The sequence below is a fragment of the Camelus dromedarius genome, chromosome 11, assembly GCF_036321535.1.
Source record: "Camelus dromedarius isolate mCamDro1 chromosome 11, mCamDro1.pat, whole genome shotgun sequence".
Classification (NCBI taxonomy): domain Eukaryota; kingdom Metazoa; phylum Chordata; class Mammalia; order Artiodactyla; family Camelidae; genus Camelus; species Camelus dromedarius.
In genome coordinates this window covers 69,675,484-69,698,287 of record NC_087446.1, presented here as the reverse complement: position 1 = coordinate 69,698,287, position 22,804 = coordinate 69,675,484, and the positions used below count along the sequence as shown (strand labels likewise).

The 22,804-nt window shown below is 40.0% G+C and overlaps 1 protein-coding gene across 2 annotated transcripts in view; it reads right to left on the bottom strand.

Annotated features, from left to right (window-relative positions):
- Positions 1–22,804, bottom strand: part of LOC135322438 (uncharacterized) — a 137,025-nt gene that overhangs the window by 25,986 nt on the left and 88,235 nt on the right. For both annotated transcript variants that reach the window (XM_064491207.1, XM_064491208.1), the window contains exon 17: positions 5,371–5,591. The gene's annotated coding sequence lies outside the window, so the exon portion shown is untranslated. The remainder of the gene's footprint in view (positions 1–5,370; positions 5,592–22,804) is intronic.

Sequence of the window (22,804 nt, the reverse complement as noted above, 5' to 3'; positions counted from 1 at the left end):
ATGTTAGATGTGTTCGTTTGTCTTTAAACCTGTACCCTGTTTTCTAGGCTAAGACTTGTTATCTCTGCACCTTTTGTAAAAGAAAGTTGCCTTTAGCCTGAAATATCCAGGAGGGCCTATTCTGCGGGCTCTGATCTTTAAGGATGTTAGCTCTTCTACACTTATGTAGAGATGGCAAGTTGCAAAATAAAGAATAAACTTTGTTTTTTTGAGGTTTTACAGGGGTGCCATGATTTGACCCACATGGACAGCTGCAAGAACAAAGGATTCCAAGGAAATCAATTCGTACAGCAAGAAGTTTGCAACAACCAACCACACCCCCACCACTTTTTAGTATAAAAGGAGACTGAATTCTGACTTGGGGAAGAGAGTTCTCCTGGATATCAGTATGCCATCTTCTGAGTCTGCCAGCTTTTCAAATAAAGTCACTATTCCTTACTCCAAAAGCTCCTCTCCCGATTTATTGGCCTGTCATGCAGCAAGCAGAACGAGTTTGGACTTGGTAAATAAATGACTGCATTAGAGGTAGTATGTCTCCACTGTTTCCTCATTTCCAGTATGTCACAACCAATCAATTTTATATGCTGTTTAACAACACGACCAAAAAACCTATTATACGGAATTGATTCCATGGAAATAAAATTATTTCTTCTCCTTCAAAACTTTGTTCTTTTCTATTTTATTTTGTTTTGCTTATTGAAAAGAAAATAAAAGTCAAATCATTTTATTTCACCTATTTTTTATAGCTACATATTGTAAATACTACAAAGATATTTAAATTGCAATAAAAATTGTTCATATATTAGTATAAAGATATATACACAATCAAAGCAGAGTAGGAAAGGAGTGGATATTTACTAAAAATCCACTGCACATCCAGTCTTTTACAAGCATATTCTGGAATATAAGCTCTATTATCCAGGGGTCCACCACCCCCATTCTCACTGCCGAGTCCCAGAGTAATCAACCTCCAAGGCACCAGCATAGAACCACGCGATCACTATTTTAGGTATAAATGAGGGAATTAGCTCTTTCAATTCTAAAACAGAAACCTTAAAATAAATACTGAACTTATTTACAAAGAAAATTGGACACAAAAAAGTACAGTTTCTCCCCCAAGTCACAAAGATAATTACTGGTAAAGGCAATATTTGAACTCATCTTCCTGATTCTAAAAACTAAGGTGGAAATCCCCTTCGACTGTGGAGGTCCAGCAGCACAGCCTATCACCCTATCTTTGTTCAGATCTAGCTTTAGACAGCCTGAGACAGCACCCCATTCCTATGGAACTCGAGGGCAAACGATAACAATAAGGATTTTATATTCAGTAGTTTCTTAGGTCTCATTTATATAAAGTGTCAACAGGTCAGCAGAAAACTCTGGGAAATATGAGTGGGTCCAGAGCTTTTTGCTGATAAGAAACAATCTATCAGGACAGAGTGACCTTCCCATGAGAGGCCTCATGGACATAAACTAAAGGCAGCTGAACAATGAAAACTAGCAAGACCATGGAACTCAAGCAAGAAAGATCCCTGCCATCCCCCACCCAGTTGCCTCTTCACCCACATGGACAAGATGGCAGAAGACCCAGGTTCTTGTTCAAGTTACACCATCATGGATTCTCACCCATAAAAATTTATGACTCTATGCTGTCTTAAGCCATTTCCAACTCAAAAATGATGACACCAATATCTCAGCAGATTGTCTATGTCTTCACTTTCTCTCTTCTATTAGGATACTATATCTATGGCCAAAAAGCAGAAATCCAATTAAAAACAACATGCACGAAGGCTGGTGAAAGTCTGCGTAAAAGACTTTGTTCTCACGCTCAGTGAATGAAAACTCAGAAAAAGTGCTCCTTCTCCCTCTGCAAGTGGGAGGTAGCCTGATTGTGTGTGTGTTTGTGTGCACGTGTGTGTGTGTGTAAATCAAATACAATGCATTCTGGGATGTGTACAGATTTTTTTATGTTACTGTCATTTCATGAGGATGAGCCAACCTTTAAAGTAACTTGAATCTCGTGTTCTGAGAGAGTCCCAGGATCTTTTGATGGAGGAGGGGAAAGGGGAAAGGAAAGGAGGAAAGAAGTAAATGAAGCAAAGGAGTAAGAATACTACTAGGGAAAGGCAAGACTTTAATTTTGTTCCTACTTGCATCACACACAAATTAGGGACTGACTTTCCCCCATGTCTCGTCAAGCACTGAGTTGCAGAAGAAGAGGCGACAGCCCATTTCTCACTGAGATTGTGACTGTACATGGCATCTTATAGACACAAATTATTTACCCCAATCAAACACTCTAGCAGCAGGCCGTAATTCTCCTGTTTTGAGAGACAAGAAAACAGGAGTTCAAAGAGGATGTATAACTTGAGAAAAGTCAGAGGACCAGTAAACTAAAGAGGATGAATTCAAACTCAGATCTGAATGGAGAGTCTGATCTTCCCACTCCCAGGGCTGGAAAATCCTTAACAGACAGGCTTCCCAGCTCCCTGCATTGTTCCTGGCACCAAGCATTTCCCATGGCGATGGTCTGCTGTTCTCACAGACACAGTGCTCTGTGCAGCCAATAACCTCCATTCGACCTTGATCATATACCTGCCTCACTCACCAGGCTTCTCCATACAGACAGGAAAGCTGGCTTTCAAGTGCGTACAAAGCCACCCCTGGACTTACCTGGGCTCTTCAGTGGCTTTTCCAGCATAAAGGCAGCCATGAAAGTGCTCACAGTTTGTACATGAGCCACACTACCTCTCTCCATCTGTCTCCCCACCTATACTACTTAGCTATGACCATTTTGAGAATCTTGGAAACAAATTTTTAAAAACAGAAAAGAAAGTATTCTGTTACAAGTACTTAATACTTACAATTTTAAATGACAAGTTACAAAGTGAGTATTTACAAATTGAATCTGCCTTCCTAGGTGTCAGTTTTAACAGTTAAAAAATATAATAGCAAAAATTCTCACTTACAAAATTAACAAAAACATCAACAATAATCTGGAATAAACTCAAAAACAATGCCCATGTTGTACATGGAGAAACACAGGACTGTACTGAGGGGTAAAGTAAGAAGTGTGAATGCAGAGACATCAACATATTGTATGGAGGAAAGCAGTTTTGTAAAGATGAACGTTCTCCTAAAGATAATTCAAAACTTACTTAAAAATCCCATGACAGCACTTATCTGTTTTTTTTTAACTTGAGCAAAATATTTTGGAACTCTTCAGGAATAATAAAGTCATAATACTAGACAAGAAAATTGGGGATGGAAAAAAGAATAAAAAAATCACAGTGTCATATATTAAATAAATTTTTACAATATGTAAGATATAGCACTGGAGTAAGAAAGTAAGACTGACAGAAATAAACCATGAGCTCAAAAAGAGACTCTAGTGTACATAAATATTTTGTACAGGTGGGATTTCAAATCAAAGAGCAAAGTATGAATTCAATAATTGTCTTGGGACAATCAGAGAATCACCTGGAAAAAACAAATTCTATTCCAGTCATAATGACCACAAGAAAAATTACAGATAGTGATGTAAATATTAGAAAGTACTAATAACAGCAAATACAACTCTTTGCTCATAGTAATTCAACTTCTCCTCACTATAACAAGTAGTGTTATCATCTCCATCATAGAGATTAAAAAATCCTACAGAGGAGATATATACCATTATAAGAAAGTATTTCTAAGAATACTATCAAGGATAAAACCCAAAAAGAAGACATTTACTGTCTTAAGATTATTTTCGGCCACAACAAAAATAAACCTACTGAACAAAATGAAAGGCAAGAAATGACAAGAAAAAGCTCTGTGATACATGTTAATGAAGACAAGGGGTTAATGTTCATAACATACAAAGAGCTGTCACAAAGCAACAAGAAGCTCCCTCACTTAAATGTGTGCAAAGGACAAAAGGGATGATTCACCTTTTAAAAGTCAGATGGCTAATGAGTGAAAAATGCTCAATACCTCACTGGTCATCAAGTGCAAACTAAAACAATGAAAAAGCAATTTTGCTCATCATATTGGCAAATGTTTTTAAAAAATATTCTAGGTAGTGTCCATCTTTGAGAGAACAAACTGAGCGATCTTTTTGGAGGACGACGTGTCAATGGATATGTAAACTCTGAAAAATGTGTGTACACACAGACTGAACTCCATTTTAGGAATCGTTTCGTTTAGAAAAAAAATCAGTTCAAAAAGATGTACTCATCAGAGCATTTACACAGCACTTTTTACAATGGTGGGAAGAAAAGCTGAAGTGAAATCATATCCAGCGATAGAGAATTGGTTACATAAGTTATTCTACATCTTTTCATTCCCCGCAGGAGAAGGAATTTCTAGAGTCACTTGAAAGGATCCTGTGATGTATGTAATTGTCACATCCAGGGACTAAATTCCCAGAAACCTTAACTAAAGGAATACTCATACAAGATCACAGGAATGTTTGTACAAGAAGGACGCCAGTCAAACACCCTTTCTGACAGTGGAAAATGGAGAAAACTTAAGTATCCACCATCAAGACAATGATGCGGTAAAACAAGGCGAGCTGTGGGCACTAAGGGGCAGGCGTTTTGGCGTGGTCCAAGGCCTTGTCCACAGTACTCTCCCACCAAAGGTGTCCTTACACAAGAGACCAAATCTACTGCACATCAGGAGACCCCTCTACTCTATCTGAAAGGACCGGGTGAGTCTGGAGTGGGAGGACGTCTATGATATACACCTCAGTGAATAAACCGAGCTGCACAAAACATATAGTATGGCCTTATTTTTCAATAAAGCATATATACACACACATATACATAGATTTCTCATATACATGTATGTATGTGTATATATATATGACAGGCATAAAGGTCATGAAATATATACACCACATTGTCAGCAGTTTTTACTCTCAGGAAAAAAAGGGGAAGGGATGTAGGGGCCTTTCGGTACCACCACAGTTCTCTTTTCAGTATTTCAGTTAAATATACTTGGAATTTAAAAGTTTATTTAAGTCCGAAGTAAAATGGACGATGCCTCCACAAGACAGAATGCTATACTGGTCATTAAAAATCATGCCAGGGGAGAGAGAATACTGTAGAAAAATGTGTAATAAGCCGAATGGAAAATGGAGGTCTCCACACAGTAAACAGGCACAGAGTGCTCGCTGGTTTTTATGACAGACGTAATACACACTGATGAAAAGAACAGAAAATAGATGTTAAAGTGTTAATTATTATCTCTGAGTAGTGGGACCAGGATAGAAACTTTTGTCCCTTTTTTCAGACTTATTATATTAAATACACATTATTTTTCATCTGAAAAAAGCATTTTTAGATGTCTAGTACCACACATTGAAAAAATTACACTAGTACTTACAGAAATAACTAGGAGACACGGCAGCAGCGTCACACAGTGTAGAACGGGCGATCCTGAATAACACCGCGTAGTTACATAAGGACCCACAAAGTGAGAGCATCTGCTGTCATAGGGCGTAGCCCCCTTCTATTTGTCAGTTGTGTCTTCAGGGCTGAGGCAGTTCTGAGCACGGCCAGTGTCAGTGCTGGTGTCTGGATGGATGCCACTGGAGGTGAGGGCACCTGCAAGCCGAGAGGAAGAACAGAAATCATCCTCTGCTTTTTCTGTCTTGTTTCTTTGTTACTTTTGAAGAGAGGTGTAAATAAGATAAACTAAATCTTCCCTACTAAAATTTCAGTAATGAAACCGTTTTTCAAGTGTTCACAACTTATATTCTGCCTATAACTGTCTTTTCAAAAAGCATCATATTTCTTAAATGTTAATTAACTCAGCTAATTAACTACCTGTTGAAACCTATTAAAGAACATGAAATGCACTATGTAAAATCACCACGCCTGCAGTGACTGGCACAGCTGTCTTGATAGCAGTGCAGTCAGCCCCCACCATCCCGTGGCCCTGAGCTCCTGATGCTGCTAAGAGAGCACGCTGCCACCTCAGATGGAGAGAAACGGTGAAAGCGTTTTCTGAAATCTACAGCACTGACAAAACATAACTGAGAAATCCCAGGCTCCTTTGAGGCTGTCATTTTCTGTTTCTGGCCAACCCCCGTCAATGAGCAGAACCACCCCATTCCCGAGCCATGGGACTCACGTGGGAAGCAGTTTTGGAGAAATTTCCAGGTATAGAATGTAACCAACTATACATAGAACTCTGAAAAAAGAAAAGATGCAATACTCTGATTTTGGAAGAAACTCAAAATATTCTCCTAAGCCTTAGTAGCTGGAAAGGCTGGGCATCTCCTAAGCCACTTATTTATTTCACAGCCAGTGAGCATCTCCCACAAACCCTGTTTCCCTGTGTCTGCTGGGAGCCTCAGGCACACTGTTGCTGTCGATCTTATAAGTCACAGGGCTGAGGCGTGTGTCTCACGCCTGCAACTCTCACACAGGCTCGCCTCCTAGCCTCACTGTCTGAACTTGGCCCCATTTTCTCACCTGTTTATTTGGTATCTGTTCTTCTGTAAGCTGCCTGAAATGCTTTTTGGAACAACTCAGAAGAATCAGTGGGTAGAGAAATGGACAGATGGACAGGTGAGAGTTGGGGAGACAGAGTGACTCCAAGAAAAGGGGAACAAAGAAAATTTCCTATGCAGAACCCTCTTCTAGTCAGGGAAGAAAACCACCACGGAGAAGTGTGAAGAGGCAGGTGGCTTAGGACTGTTTCCTGGATTCCATGAAAAGTCACACCAAGAGATGAGAGGGTAGAACTATAAATAATAAAAGAAAAAAGCATGCATGCTTGAAAAATATATCTACAATATGTACTTTCTAAAGAATAGATTCAAATCAGCACGGCCCAATAACACAATCCTTGGGTATTTACAGAAGTGAGAATCCCATCTCCAAACCACAAGGCATCCCTTCGGAGCACTAAGAGTCTACACGGGACGGTCATAAAGCTGTCACCGCAAAAGCTATGCTATCCTGCCCTTACGAGGAATGAGCAGCTGTGCTCGGGCTGCCCACGCGCGCCATTTACACCCCACAGCACCTCTACTGGAGAGGGACGCCTAGCGAGCCCCATCTCTGCAGGACAGAAAACAAGTCCGGGAGAGGCTAAGCCGACCTACCAGTTCTCCATCTCACAGGACTGGTCACTCCAGAGCAGGACTCGAACTCGTACCCACGTTTGTAACCGCAGTACTACCGTGATTTGTGTGCTTTTTGTGTGTATAATACATTTCTTTCCGGCATGAAAGGATATTTAACAAATGTTCGGTTGTCTTGTCTATCTCATTAGCTCACAATCTTTATATTTTTGAATTGTACTCTTTTCCCCTGGAGAAAGAAACGGAAAGAGCGGGGGTCAGAATGAGATGGGGCTCCATTCTTTATCTGTTACCTCATCTCATCCAGTCCCCAACCAGGGAGAAGGAGCAAATGTTCTCTTCATCTTTAAAGAGAGAGCTCCACTGATGGTGACTTACTCAACTCCAAAACCAAGTCTGGGGGAAGGGCACAGACAGCAACCAGAGAAGTATCACCCGTAGGAAGGAGAAAAGAGCTCAGGGGAGGGCTCAGGGGGTCAGCCTGATTTAATTTCAATGGATAATATAATACCACAGACTAAAAATACTAGCATGCAGTGAATTTGCTATTTCTTGACATCTAGCATGTTTTCATAGCCCGCATGAAACATTATCGTGAACTAGTTAAAGGAAGAGTCCACACTCAGGGAAAATCAATGCCACAGGCAGGCTGAAACCCAGGCTGGAGGAAAGGAAGAGAAAAGGCATAGTTAAGAAGAGGGGAAAGTCTGGGAAAAATACATCATCACAAGGACTCTCCAGCATCATCCAGCTATCATATAATCATTCATTCAAGAGAGAGTTACTTAGGTCCTATTTTGTGCAAGATTTTACACAGGGAAAAGCAAGAGTGCAGCGTCCATGGTGGCAGCAAGTGGGGGGCTATAATACAATTCTGATCCTGGTACCTTGCACACTTGTACTCAGTATAAAGGCAAAAAAATAAGGTAAAATAATACTATGTAAACTCTACGCATTGTTGAAAAAAATTAAAGAAGACCTAAATACCTGGACAGACACACCACGCACATTCCTGGATCAGATGACAACGCTCTTGGGATGGCAGTGCTCCCCAGAGCGATCTGTATACTCAACGTGGTCTCGATCACAATCCCAGTGGGCTCCTCTGCAGTAACTGTCTAGCTGCTGCTATTATTCATATGGGAATTCGAGGGACTCAGTAACCAAAACGTACTTGAAAAAAAGAAAAAAATGAGACGACTTGTAATTCTCAATTTCAAACCTTACAACTGTATCTTCAGGTGAGATTAGAGGCCATTTTTAAGTTATTACTGGGTTTATCCTTATTATCAAAATTCTCTACAATGAATATACCTGTTAGAATAAGAAAAATAAAAAGTAAGGTATCTTGTAAAACATGCAGAGTGATTCATTGGGAAAAAAATTATTTTAACTATAAAGAGGTAAACAAATATCTAGTGAAAAAGGACTACTTAAAAACAAGTGTGCATTTACAATTTTCATAAATTGAAAACTGAAAAGCACAAAAACATCAAGTTTCTAGGGAGACTAGTGAAACATATTAATAGTTATTTTCAAAAATTCTAATTGAACAATGAAAACTCAAGAAAGGGAAATTTGTGATTGACACCCAAGTGCAAACACATGGAGAGCAAACGCCTAGAAATCACAGTTCCTTTAAATCTGCTTCTAACTCAATAGGAGAGGAAATTCCTCACTTAGGGGACAGTGGAATCCCATACATAAGACAGGATACACAGTACAAACTGCAGTAGTATCGGGAGTGAATTTCTTAGAATTCTAATGTTACAACATTGCTGAAAAACTATAAAAACACTGACAGACAGATTAAAACACACAGTCATATATATTATATAGAAACATATGAAGTCTGCTCCCATGTTGCATAGAAATACAAACATATTTGTTCATTTATAGGCACTGATTACTTTATCCCATATAGAATATTTCAACTAAAACAAAAAATCAATAATACACTCCTCTTGTCAAATCTACTTGATAAGTTACTCTGCTATGTAACCATAATGTGTTTAACATAGATCTAAAATTAGTGAAAAATCTTTGTATGGTTTCTTGAATTGTTCTCAAAATTCCAAGCTTAATTTTAAAATAGATCTGAGCAGTATTTCTATATTATCTTTTCCCTTGTGAAATGAACAACACAGTCTGTTGTCAAAATTCTGTCCTTACAATGATTCACGAGCACCATTTCCTAACAAAACTGCTGAACAGCAAGGCACTATCCAGACACTGTGACCAAATAAATGAAACACAAGGAAGACAGTGACCCTATCCTGGAGGGCTTATAATCTGTGTCAACAGCGGGTATTTATTTGATTGGTTTGATTGGGTAGCAAAATAAAATCAATCAAGTACTTTCTGCTTTTAGCATTCTGTAAGTCATGACTGTTTTTAGTGTCATGAGAAGGAAAGAATTAAGCATGACTTGATTAGGTCAACTAGCAACAATCATCACTGGAGAGTGTGTAATAAAGAAGTTAACTGATAGAAATGCTTCTGCTTACATGAGACCTAAAATAAATCTACACTGATATCCGAAAGGAAAATGAGGAGATGAGGTCTCCAATGAGAAAACAAACTAACAAGGAATCAAAAAAGGAAAGACGTTTTCATTAACGATTCCAGGCAGTAGTGGAGCATGGTGGTGAGGATCACAGATGTTTGGGACAAACATGAGTGTCTGAACTCCCACAGCACTGGGTAGCTGTGAAACTGATATTTCAGAGAAATTTTCTGCATCTCAGTCTTCTATCCATACACTGGGAACAACAACCGCACCCATCTCCTAGAACGGTCCTACGAATTAAGTTATTTTATATATAAAATTTTAAATAAAATACCTCAGATTTTAAATAATACCCCAAAAGCACAAGGAACAAAGAAAACAGAGATAAATTGGAGTTCATCAAAATTTAAAACTTTGCTTCAAAGGGCACCATCCAGAAAGTGGAAAAACAACACACAGGAGAAATTTTTTTCAAATCATTTATCTGATAAGGAATTTGTATCTATAAAAAAAAAAAAAGTACCTCCTACAAATCAACAATAAAAAGGCAACTCAATTAAAAGTTGAATAAAGCATCTGAAATGGTATTTTTCAAGGAAAATATACAAATGGCCAATAAGCACAAAGAAACGATGTTCAATATCTTTAGCTGTAAGGGAAATCAAGTCAAAATCACTAGAAGAAACCGCTTCACACTCACAACAATAGGTTATAATAAAAAAAAAGAGTAACAAGCACTAATAAGGACACAGAGGAAGCGGAGCGCGCAGCCCTTGCTGGTGAGGACATAACACAGCGTGGCCACTTTGGAAAACAGCCTGGCAGGTCCTCAGAGAGTTGAACATTTGGTTTCTGAATGACCCAGCAACTCTGCTGTCTGGGCACAGACGTAAGAGAACTGAAAACAAATGTCCACATAAAAACTCCTACAGGAATATTCATGGCGACACTACTCATCACAGCCAAAAAGCAGAAACAACCCAATTGCCTATCACCTGATGAATGGGTAAACAGTGGGGCCCAGCCATACAGTGGAATATTATTCAGCAATAGCAAAGCATAGAGTACTGACCCAGGCCACAACGTGGACAAACTTTGATAACGTTACTCAGTGTGAAATAAGTCAGTCACAATAGACGGTTCCACTTACATGAAGTGACTCGATTTAAATGAAATGTCCAGCACAGGCAAATCCACAGAGAGAGAAGAGTGGCTCCTTGGGGCTGGGGGAGGATGGGGAAGATGGGAATGACTGCTTATGCATACGGGGCTTCCTCTTGGGGGAATGAAAATATTCTAAGATTAAATGGGATGCACAATTCTGGGCATAGAGTAAAAACGACTGTATATTTAAATGGGTGAATTGTATTAAAACTGGTAAGAAAAAAAGCACCTCGGGCCAGTACCTTCCCTAGTAAATGCAAATTGCTAACTTTTATTAGAGGAAGAAGAAACTGCCCTCAGCATGAAAGTAGGAGATCAGCAAATGTGAGTTAACCGAAATTGGACAAGAGCATTTCACTTGAAACAGTTGCTGAGTGTACACGAAATATTCAGAAATAGGAAAATCTGTTTCACATCAGGAAGAAGCATTCTGCTTCAAATGCAGATCAAGGATTCGGCAAGCCCAGCTGCTACAAATGACCAGAGAAGAAACCTGGTTCTTAAAACAAGCACCAGAGCCAACAAGGAAATGGTGGTGAGGAAAGCAGGCGGCCGACTATCTGGAACAGTTTGCTACAAATAATTTCTCCACTGAAAAGTTAAAAATAAAATGAAAGTGATAAAATGCTCTGTTGACCTCACGTGAATGGGCTTCCTTCGGTGCTCGACTGTTCTGTAACCCCGATTGAGAGACTCAGGAGAATCAGCATGTCTCCTGGGAGTCCCCAAAGGACTGCCCACCAGCACGCTGACCACCATCACATCTGCCAGGGTTGAATTGCAGAGAAGAGACCAACTTCTTAAAGGCACAGGAAATGTTGACAAGGGAAGAAAAAGCTGCAGTCAGTCCTGGGACAGAGGCCCTCTGAGCAGAGGCCAGAAGGCTGCAGGTGAACTGCAGTGGCCGTGGGACAGGAAGGGACCATGGGGGAGCATATCTCAATTCTCTCCTCTCTCTCCATCGGGTAGGAGAGATAAACCTGCATCCTTCTCACCTGGAACTGTGGGTTGGCTGGCAGATGTCTTACCGACATGGAATGATTATTCAAGTCTCTGTGGAAAAAGTCAATAAATCGAGAGGGAGTAGGGAGCCAACTCCACGAGCCTCTCAATTGCACCCTTATTTATTGTGTATAATCGAAGGAAAAATTCATTAACAGTTGTGTGATAGTAATAGGAACTTCGGGAAAGACAGTATGAAGCAGAGATTGTAGAATACACAATGAGTACAAAGGATTAGTGTATCTTTAGGGAAGTCATGGGGTGAGGGAGCAAGATACATTTTTAGACATGTGAATTACAAAGCAGACCACCAGACCAGCCAGGTCCTTGTTCTGTGGATCATAGACTATCTAACAGCACACAAGCTCAGCGTTTATAGCTGAGGGCCTCGGTCCTTGCTTTGCAACCAGCAGAGTGCTATCTAAAAGCTCAACTATGCAAGCAAAGCATTGTCTCTGCTTTTTAAGGCAAGGAGACTGGAGTGAGGATGTACAGGCACTTGCTTGCAAAGCAGTTTTTAAGCATATATTTTTCTTCTTAAAGTTCACAGGAGGCTGGTGTGTGTTACAATTTGTTAAACCAATCATGGGCTCCCACATGGAACCATTATGGAGGACACCCTAGGATGACAAATCCTGCCTCTGGGTCTTTTCCTGCCATCTTCAGCCACTCTAGCAGGGTCTAGGCACATCCGTGAATAACGATCCTACAGAACTACCCACACTCTTAACTCCTGGTGCTTGAAACTTAATTTTAGCTCTACACAACTTACCGTAGAAAAGTTTCAGAAATAAAAGATATAATATTCCTTTTATATCTCATCATATTACTGATTTTTCTGATTGCTCTAAGTTGCTTCTACTTGGTAAAGCACGTAATTCTGCAGGTGAATTCAGTAATTTCCATTGGGCATATCTAGCCATTTTGGGCTCTCTAACTTCTGTTGGTCAAATACCGATACACTTAATTGATTTCTTTGTTTATCAATTTCAGCCGGGAGGAGAGGGAGTGTCACTCTTTTCCTCAGCCCACCCTCAACCCTTTTCTCATCAACTCAGGCCTCCTGAAAACAAAACAAAGGATTTGTTTCCCTTCTACTCTTTCCACAAATCCAACAGGAAACATCAGCCTGGAGAAAGAATTCAACACAAATGTTAAAACAAAAATCTATAAACCTGGAGCAACTCCATCTCCGAATCATGATACACAATGACATGAGAGTAAGTGTGTCAGGCACAAAGCATGCGTGAGCCTGACCACCTGATTTCTATTCTTCAAAGGAAGGAAGGTTTTCATATTTTTTATTATCATACTTTGTCATTGTTTCTGATTATGCCAAAAAATAGTTTATGAAAGAATTATGCACTGCAATAACAGATTACTATTGTATCAATTATAGAAGGCATTCAGAGGGGATAGGAAAAGCCATCTCTGTAAAAAATGCAAAATTTCTTCCCCTGTTAAGAACACGTATACAAAATGCAACAGAGAATTCAAATTCTTGTGGAGAGGAGCAAAAGCCACAGAATCAAAGCAAAGTCAATAGAATGAGTTAATTCAGAATTCACTGGACAAACATGCTCAATGCATTCAAATAATTTTAAAGGCACACTGCAAACCATTCACTTAATGATCTGCAGGCTAGAGGAAGCATTTCCCGCTTTAACAGACAACAGAAATCAATAGGGTGCCCCAACAAACAAGGACCAAAGAACAATCAGGTTTTTAACAGCTCTGATAAATCAGCATGTTCTAAAGATCAAAATCCAGAAATTTTAAACATTCATTCACACCACAATGAAACAAGCAAAAAAAAAAAAAAAAAAAAAAAGAAACTAAGCACATAGATCATGTACATAGATCAATGAGGACTTCATGTACCGCTGGAAGAACAGGCTATAGCCTTTTACTTGAAAAATAAAACTACTTTTAATGATAACTGCTAAAACACATTTCATCATTCATGTTGCCTTGAAAAATCTGAGGCACTTGTATCTGATCAGAAAAGCAATTCTGGGTAATAGTAGGTTACAATTCAGTGCCAGTTTGCTTTAGAAGAAAAGAGAAAAAAAAGCTACTGTTTCTCATATCCTGCACAAAGTGTGAAGTGCCTCCCTGCCTCTTTCTCCTCCCGTTTTCTGAGCTCATGCTCCCCAACCCTTCTGAAACAAGTATGAGAAACTCTTATTCCCACCAATATGCAAAATGACAAAAGAATATCAATTTATTTGTGTAAATATATGCCTATACCTTGAACTGTAGGAGAAAGGTATCAGAAGTCCATATGAAACTTATTTCTAGATTCCTGAAATCACACACACAAACGTTCACACAGACACAGACACATACCCCCTGGATTACTGGGCACTTCACAAGATTAGGAATTCCAACTTCTAGAAGATAACTTTGTAGTTAGTTTAAAATACAAATCTGTCAGCTTTTGAAAGCCTTGATCATCTGCTAAACCATCCAAATATCAAAGAGATCCAATTAGCTTTCTCTGTAGAATGTAATTTCACTTGATGGCAAAACAGACCCTAAGAAGTACTGGATCAAAGATTCGTGTTTATCACTACCTATGATCGTTTTTAAGCACATTAACAGATTCAGAAATGTATGTCTCAACAACATTTATTCTTATTGAAAAAGCATACGTGTTCAACTCTCTATACAGTGACTAGGTCCCATGATGGTGTTTAAGAGCTATTTTGTGTATTGAAATATTTATTTTCAAGTGCAGACAAGGAGGGTGTGTATTACTCAGTTGTAGAGCACCTGCTTAGCATGAACAATGTCCTGGATTCAGTCCCCAGTACCTCCAAAAAAATAAATAAAAATAAGTGCATATTTAAAAATAAGAATAAAGTTATATAAAAAAAAGCAGACTAAAAAGCACTGCAATCTATGTGCTACAATTATACTAAAAAAAAAGTGTTTCTTTCAAATATTGACTATATGCCAATCACAGAGACAATCACAAATCACACCTGAACCATCACGTGTGATTCTCAACAACCCTAAGTAGACACGGATGAGAAACCCGGCACTGAGGATGAGGAGACAGAGCTCGGAAGATCCGGGGACTCTGACCGTCCTGCTCCCCGCGACACCACGTCAACCCAGGGCAAGCTCTGACAGACCTGCTCTGAGGGGACACCCAGCTGCATGGAACCTTGGGGCATTGGGGAGTCCCAGAAAACACTAAAAATTGTTCAGTGAAAAACCAGCTCAAATATATTACACTTTGCCACATCCTTTAAAAAGGGAAAATGACTGAGACCTTTTTGATACCTCCGTGTCCTTTCTGCCATCATCAATTATTTGCCCTCTCAGGGTGACCAGTGATGAACTGGACCCCATATGAAATGCACTCAGATGGAAGAGCTTTTAAAGTTATTTTAAGAAGTTTGTAAGACCCTGTCTATGCCTCACACAGGTTGTCATCCATCACTTCTCACCTGAAATCACTCCTTTTCTGCTTTTTAAAATCCCTTCATCTAATCCAGGATTTTCAACAGCAAAGAAGCACCTCAACCACAGACACTGGACAGCTTTTCACCAAACGGGCTCGAACAGCCCATTGGACTACCTGGAAACCCTTTTCTTCTATTAAAACCACTTCCAGGTACTTCATCATTTTCTGATTGGTGGACTTGGCCTCTGACTGGCCTACTCAGAGAGCTCCCAGCCTCACATGCGGGGGTGGGAGAGGACCCTGCTGTTGGGGGAAATCAGTGAGGAAGGCGGACATACTCCCGCCAGGTCTGCAAGGGTAGAAGTGCCACAACGTGCTCAGAAATTTTACCGTCATCACCCCTGGGCTCCCATGGACTTGTTTCACATTAACCAAACTCATGACACACTGATGAAAGAAAACCAGAAACTTAACTTATTAATGTAACAGAAGACGTGAAACTATGAACCAGACTGAAATATCAGAGTTCAACCATGAGTACACTTTCTCAAAGGCCTAATCACGGGGAGGCAGTCACATGGCAAGCATGGACAGAAACAGAGCAGGAAGGGTTTCTAGATTAACTCAATGGACTAAATTTCTGTTATAAGAACTGATCTACTGCCTGGAAGACAAATAACGCCAATCACGATGCACTCTCTGTGGACAGTGGCCAAGACATGACTATGCGCATCTGTGTAACTCTCCTTTCCCTGTCCTTTCTGGGCTAACATATGCACAGAGGTACAAAGATTCAGGGATACAGATAACTCTAAACACCCAAAGCCCATCTCTGGGAGCCTCAAACCAGTAAGCCAGGGTTTAAATACCAGCTCTGCCACTTACTTTTTCTGTGATTTTGGCCAACTTACCCTCTGTGTGCCTCAATTTCCACACTGTAAAACTGGGATAACAATCAAACCTTCCTTACTCGCTTGTTGAGAAGATTGAAGGATTCATTTCTGTAAAACTCTCAGAAAAGAATGTAGCACATTTTGGGTGTTCAACAAATGTCAACTTAATATCAAAGTGATTTACAAGTCTCCATTCTAATCATCTTATGTGTTTCCTGGCTAGTCTAAGTCCCAAAGAAAATCCTTATTTCTCCTTTTATAAACTCTTGGGGAGGACCCTTCTCTTCCATCCCACCACCTGTTTAAACCGAGGGAGGGAATGCCTCCTAACCACTCCTCTGGGCCATGGAGAGTGCTTCTCCATTCACACCCCTGGCCCCTGGCCAACAGCTAGCCCTCCTCACACTAACAGAGTGAGGTGTGAGTCCGGGGAGACAAGCAGGGCATTTGAAACCCTTCCTTTCCCTCCAGTGTTGATCACCATTGGGAAGCACTTGGGATGCTCGGCTCCATGGCAGGACAGCCTTGTGCATGAACGGGCAGGTCCTCTCAAGGGAAGGCTCGCTGTCTCACAGAGCTACATGGGACAGGGTGAGTCTCTAATTCTGGGACACAGTATCATGACACGCATTTTCCCACAGCCCTGAAGTTCATGGAGAACGTGGCTTCATCAGTAACAAATAAGACATTTATCGCCTGCCTACTCTTTTGTGTCATCTCTCAGTTGGCTGCTGGAGACAACATGTGTATAAGTATTGGATCCCTTTAAGCCCCAAAATATATGAAGTAACAAAGAATTCTGTGGCTTAACGTTGGTTCAGGGAGACTGTGTAACAGTTCTGACTCTGCTGATGCTTAATTATGGGTATAGGAACTAAGGAACCTCCTCAAATATCTTTCAGCATAAAACCAGCTTTTCTTATTTTCCTGTTTCTTAGTAATTGCCAAAGACTCTCAAATGATGGCTTCACACAAAAAAGCAGCTAAAGTTTATGAGCCCTCTTGACATACCCACTGTGGTAAACACTTTACATAATTTCTAATTCTCACAATTCTACAAAGCAGATATGAATGTCCCCATCTCACAGACGAGGGAAAAACTCAGAGCAAACTGACTCAGGCTCACGTGGCTCAGTGGCAGCACGTGCACGCAAACCCAACTCAAAAATCTACACCCCTTCTTATATGTACCAAACCTCCTACCACCAATTAACACACAGTGGCGGAGTCAATACTCAGGAACTCAATACGCTTTTCAGCTTTAAGGTGCTCCAGAGGCCGCTTCTAGCTGTTTTATAAAATCCCGGCTCACTGACTTCTAACACTGGAAGAAAAGACCGATTTTGCCATTGTTTGCACAGCAAGTCTGAAATGTTCACAGCGAGATGACAGAATAAGTCTAAGACATAAGCAGAATAATTTTTCCATGTAGACAGACATAATGGACATTGTGCTATTCTGAAGCACTAAGCAACGGAATCAAAACAAAATAACATTTGTTAAGCCTTCTTTTGCAAAAGGAATATTAAGACTGTTAGAAGGTGCAACAGCGCCACCTATGGCTAAAATGACCTTCCAGGTTGCCGGGAAAGATGCAACACAAAAATTGCCTGTAGGATCAGAAAAGAGAATCAGATAACTAAAAGCTTATGTAGCACATACTGCACTTTGCTTCGGGGGAAGGGAAGGGTATTCAGTATTTAATCTGATATTGCTAATACTCCTGAATATAAACAAAAGACATAGGTTCATGGAAACTCATCTTAGAAGAGGAAAGAATCCAGTCCAGCCACTTCATTTTACAGGAGGGGAAACTGAGACATGGGTTCTGTCCTGCAATCGGCAGCAAAGCTCTCCCAGGCCTCATGTCTTGCACTGTAGCATAAACCAACAGATCTGTACTAGGCCTATATTCATAAAAGTCACGTTTGTATTTTTCCAACAGTAGGTTATCTAAGTATCTTGCAAAATAATTCTCAAAGAGCCAGGATATCATACAAGATTGATGAAATACAAAAACATTTATTTACATAATAAAACAGCATGAGCTTTATTCTATTAAAAAAGTGACTTGTTAAATCAATGTTTTGATATTTTAAACCTGTTAAGAGTGCAGGAAAAAAATCAAAATTTTGCTTAATCACAAAAGAGAGAAGCTTATTCCCTGAAAATGATCAATGTGGATTTTACTAAACTTAATGAATCTGGTAAGAATCCCACGAATTTAAATGTCTGTGTGGATGGTTACACGGCAACATGAATTCTGAGTTGTAACAATAAATATTCTGTGTAAATAATATTCAAGGTCGTCTGATTAAGGCAATTTAACTAGTCCCTGTCTCACTAGTATGATACAGATTTCATTAAAACTTCATACTACACTAAAAAAAAAAAAATGATTCCTTGTTACTTTAAACCATATTCAAATATATCATATATATAAATATTATAAATATTGAATTTGCATCAGAAATAAGCGACACTCTTTAGTATTCAGAGTTGATCCTTCTAAAATATCTGTCATTCTGACAGCACATTTTTATTAAGCACCTCTTGGGTTCTTTGTATACAAGACGTCTAACTCTCACAGTCAGACAAGTTAAACGATATTACTCAAATTTCACAAATGAGGAAATGTACTTAAGCCATGAAAACAACTTACATATTCACCATCAGGAAAGAAAAGAGTAAAGATTTTACTTATAATATTCACTGACAATGTTTTCTTCCATATTAAGACTACATAAAACCAATTCAGTCTTTGTAAGTATTTCTGTCAATAAGGGCCACTAGAGAAAAACAAGTAACATCATTAACAGTGGTTGGACTTTCAAAGCCCACTTCTCTTTGGCACTATAATTGTTTTTAATGTTTTGTTTTTTGTGCTAACAGACCACTAATTTAAAAAAATTAACTTTTTAAGTAATTACCTGAGAATTAAACATTTGTGAAAATGTACAATTTTAATTTATGACACTCTGTCTCACATTCTCACTGGTGTCTCTCCTTTGAAGGCCTCATAAGGCTGAGATCACTAAAATCGGCCATTTATGGAGTCACAGCAGTTCGGGTAACCACTCAACGGGAGGCTGATTAGAGGAGCAATTAAGAATGCATCCTGTGCAGCCTGGGTTCCAGCACCGAGCTAGCCACCGCCAGCTGGGTGTGATTTAGGACACGCTGCTCCATCTCTCAATCCCTCAGCTGCAAAAAAGGAGACACTGATACCTACCCTCAAACACCTGCTATGAAGTAAAACATGAGGAAAGCATTTTAGTGTTAGGTAGGTGTCCACTCAGAGCGAGTTTGGTCATTATGATGATGAGGATGGCTGTTAATAAATTAAGCTAGACCAAAAAGGAGAAATCACCTTAAAGGAGAAACATTTTAATTCAATCAGCATTTCCTTTTGGATGGATTGCAGAATGTTCTATTGATGTTTTTAATAAACCAAGTATTGTCCATTAATTATAGATTTACAGGTTCATGGACAAGTCTCCAGAAAAAGAATTAGAGGCCTCTAACCTCTGAATACTAAGAAAGTAAATTAAAAAAAAAATCATTTGGGAGATTATACCTCATTTGGGAGAGTATGTGCTTAGCATGCATGAGGCCCTCAGTTCAGTCCCCATAAACTCCATTTAAAAACTTTCTTTTTTAAGAAATGGAGAATTAAAGCAAAAAGATGGAGGAATACAGAATTTTTTAGAGACTCATCTCAGATTTAAGATGGGGAAAAACCATCCATTTCTCAGAGGAAATCTTGAGAACTATGTAAACAGGATCTGAGATGTCTAGTCTTCTAACATTATTCATGAATTCATATTACCAAGTCTTAAAACTACCTGATAACCCACAGAGGTGATACTGATCGTAACACCTGCCAACACGGATCGAGCTCCCGCTAGGACTGCTCTGTTCTGACATCTCTTCTCCTGAGGCCTGACCAGGCTGAGAGCACTAAATTCGGTCATTCATCAGAATCTCGTGTAAGTCCTCCATGTGTGCTTCTAACTCTCCCCTCACCAGCCCCTCTGAGGGAAGCACTGTTATCATCATCCCCACCCGCAGATAAGGCCACTGAGGCACAGAGACTAAACCCTTTCCAGGTCACATTGGCATTAAAGGACGTCTGTATTTCTGCTGTTTTGCTTTTGACAAAGTAATCTGAGATATCAATTCAAGGGAGACTGTTAAATAGTCAAGTCTGTCAGGTCTTCACCTCAAAGAGCAGATACTATAAATTCCTGATGTAGGATGAGGCTGCCGCCACAAACTGACTCAGCTTGAAATTAATATCCAAGATGAAGCAGCGGATTCACGTAAATATTCACGACTGTCAACTCCGCTCTCGGGTCTGGGCCCTTCACTGCCTGAACGGGGGTGAAATCCCCACCCGTGTCAGGGAGGGACGCGCAGCTCTTCCGGGACTCACCCAGGATTCACGGGCTGTTTCCCCCCACAGGCTGTCCTCAACGATTAAAAAGCTCTCAAGATTTTTACACCATGCAAAACTAAAAGACATTTCTGCAGATGGAGCACTTTCTCAGGCTTAAACCTTTTTTGCCTACACTCAGCAAGGGGCAAAAAAAAAAGAAACATGACTCTACAAAGTCTCTAACCCTCACCACTCACGGGAATAGAACGGCCACAGCAGCAGATGAGTCTTCTCATTGCACGATAACAAAATAAAGCTGCCCCAACCACAGGCACTCCCAGAGACAGAGCTCAGCAGTCTTCTGCACACTCACAGTTGTGCAGCCCTCACCACCATCTATTTCCTGAACACTTCATCACCCCAGAAGAAACCCCCAGTCACTATCAGTCATTCCCTAATCCCCCTCCACCCAGCCCCTTTCAACCATCACCTGCTCTCTGCCTCTGCATGTGCCTTTTCTGGGCATTTCAGATCACTGAAATCAACAATATGTGGCCGTTTGTGTCTGCTTCCTTTCACTTAAAATACTGTTTTCAAGGCTTGTCCATTTTGAAGTGGTATCAGCATCTCTCTCTCTCTCTCTCTTTTTTTTTTTTTTGAAAACGTTAAAGTTTATTAGAAGGTAGTAAGTACTATCAAAAAGAGTACGGTGGAGCATAAGTGATTGGGTTTCAAAGGGAAAAGTGCGGGTTGAACAGTCAGGGAGGAGTTCCCAGAACAGGTGGCCTTTTTCATTTTCTTCTTTATTTGTTTTTTCTTTTTTATTCACTCTTACATGTGAATAATGTTCCACTACATGGAGATACTACATTCTGTTCTTCCATTCAGCGGCTATTTATGAATGAATTCCAGTAGAATGAGTGTAAGAAGTGACTACCATGGATGGCATTTAAGCAAAGGGCAAGACGTGCTTTCAAAAAACAAGCCAACAAACAGAGGCACAAGGAAATTCAGTGCCTTTCTGAGCAAAGAGCATGCTTGCTTCGGCAGGACTACCGTGCAGGGCTAGGGCGGATACTGGCAAGAATCACGGTGAGGGAGTCACCTGAGAAGACTCCCCACTGCAAGCAGCTCAGCCAATTCTCCCTCACACTGTATTGTTAGAGCCATGTTTCTAGGTTACTCTTATTTCAAGTAATAGTACTTTAACTACACATCTGATCATCTGCCTCAGACCACATTACCTAGAAGCCACAGAAAATCATTCACTGACCGGAGCAGCTCCAGGACATAACGGTGATGGATCAGGGAGTCCAGCAGCATTCCAGCATGCAGGCACAAACCCCACATGTGCCCTGGTGATGTCCGGAAAATAAAATGCATGGAAATATCTCATTGCTGGTACACGACATCTGCCCTCAAATTGCCCCAAAATCATGCTGGCAAAGCACTACTCAAACTTTTCACTCCAAAAAAAAAAAATGCTAAGAAGGCAAATTTAGGCCCTTCCATTAAAAGCCAGCAACCATCACTGCCAGTATCTGAGCTGGAATTCTCCTGACTTCAAAAACCACCGCGCAGTTACTTTTCAAAAGTGAAAGTCATATATGTATTCCACGTAGATGATATTACAGTAGGATTTTTCTTTTCAAAATTTCCAGTTGCAACATTAGCACAAGAAAGTTTATGTTTCAGCTTTAAAAAAATCAATTATCCTCCACTTTCTTAATTTTGAACCTATTATTATTTTATAAAGGGAGCTATGCTGCATATTATAAACCAACTGTTTGGTTTCTGCAAATAAGACCTTTATGACCTCACTATTTCAGAGCAAACTTTAATGATGTTTTGAGAGGTGGGGCCTGGGGCGCTCACTAACAGCTCTTTAAATACTGACAAGTATGTGCTCTTAAGTAATGCAAAGGCTCTAACTCCACACTAGCTCAGAAAGCAAAGAAACTGCACCAAAGACTTACTTTAACATTTTAATATATTCCTATTGTTTTGAATATTAAAGTTCTTAAAAGATATGATTTTTTTTGAGAAAGCCAACAGCTGTATTAAATTTCCTCTCACCAAGAAAGCAATCTTTATCAAGAATAAAAACCCCTATAGAAATCGAAATGACGGGACGTTTCTAGCTAAGTGAACATGCAGATCTGAACACAAACCTAAATCCTATCAGATCTCACTCGAACGAGCTCAACAAAGTCCTGGGCTACCCTGGAACTTAGCTCTTCTTTTCCAAAAGTTGGCTGAGCTAAGATCATCACACAAGGCAGGGAAGGAGAGAAGAGGAAAGTCCACCTGGCAGCCTCCATCTGTTTTCTTCCAGCCAAAAGTCGCCTCTAGGGTCGCCCTGCTA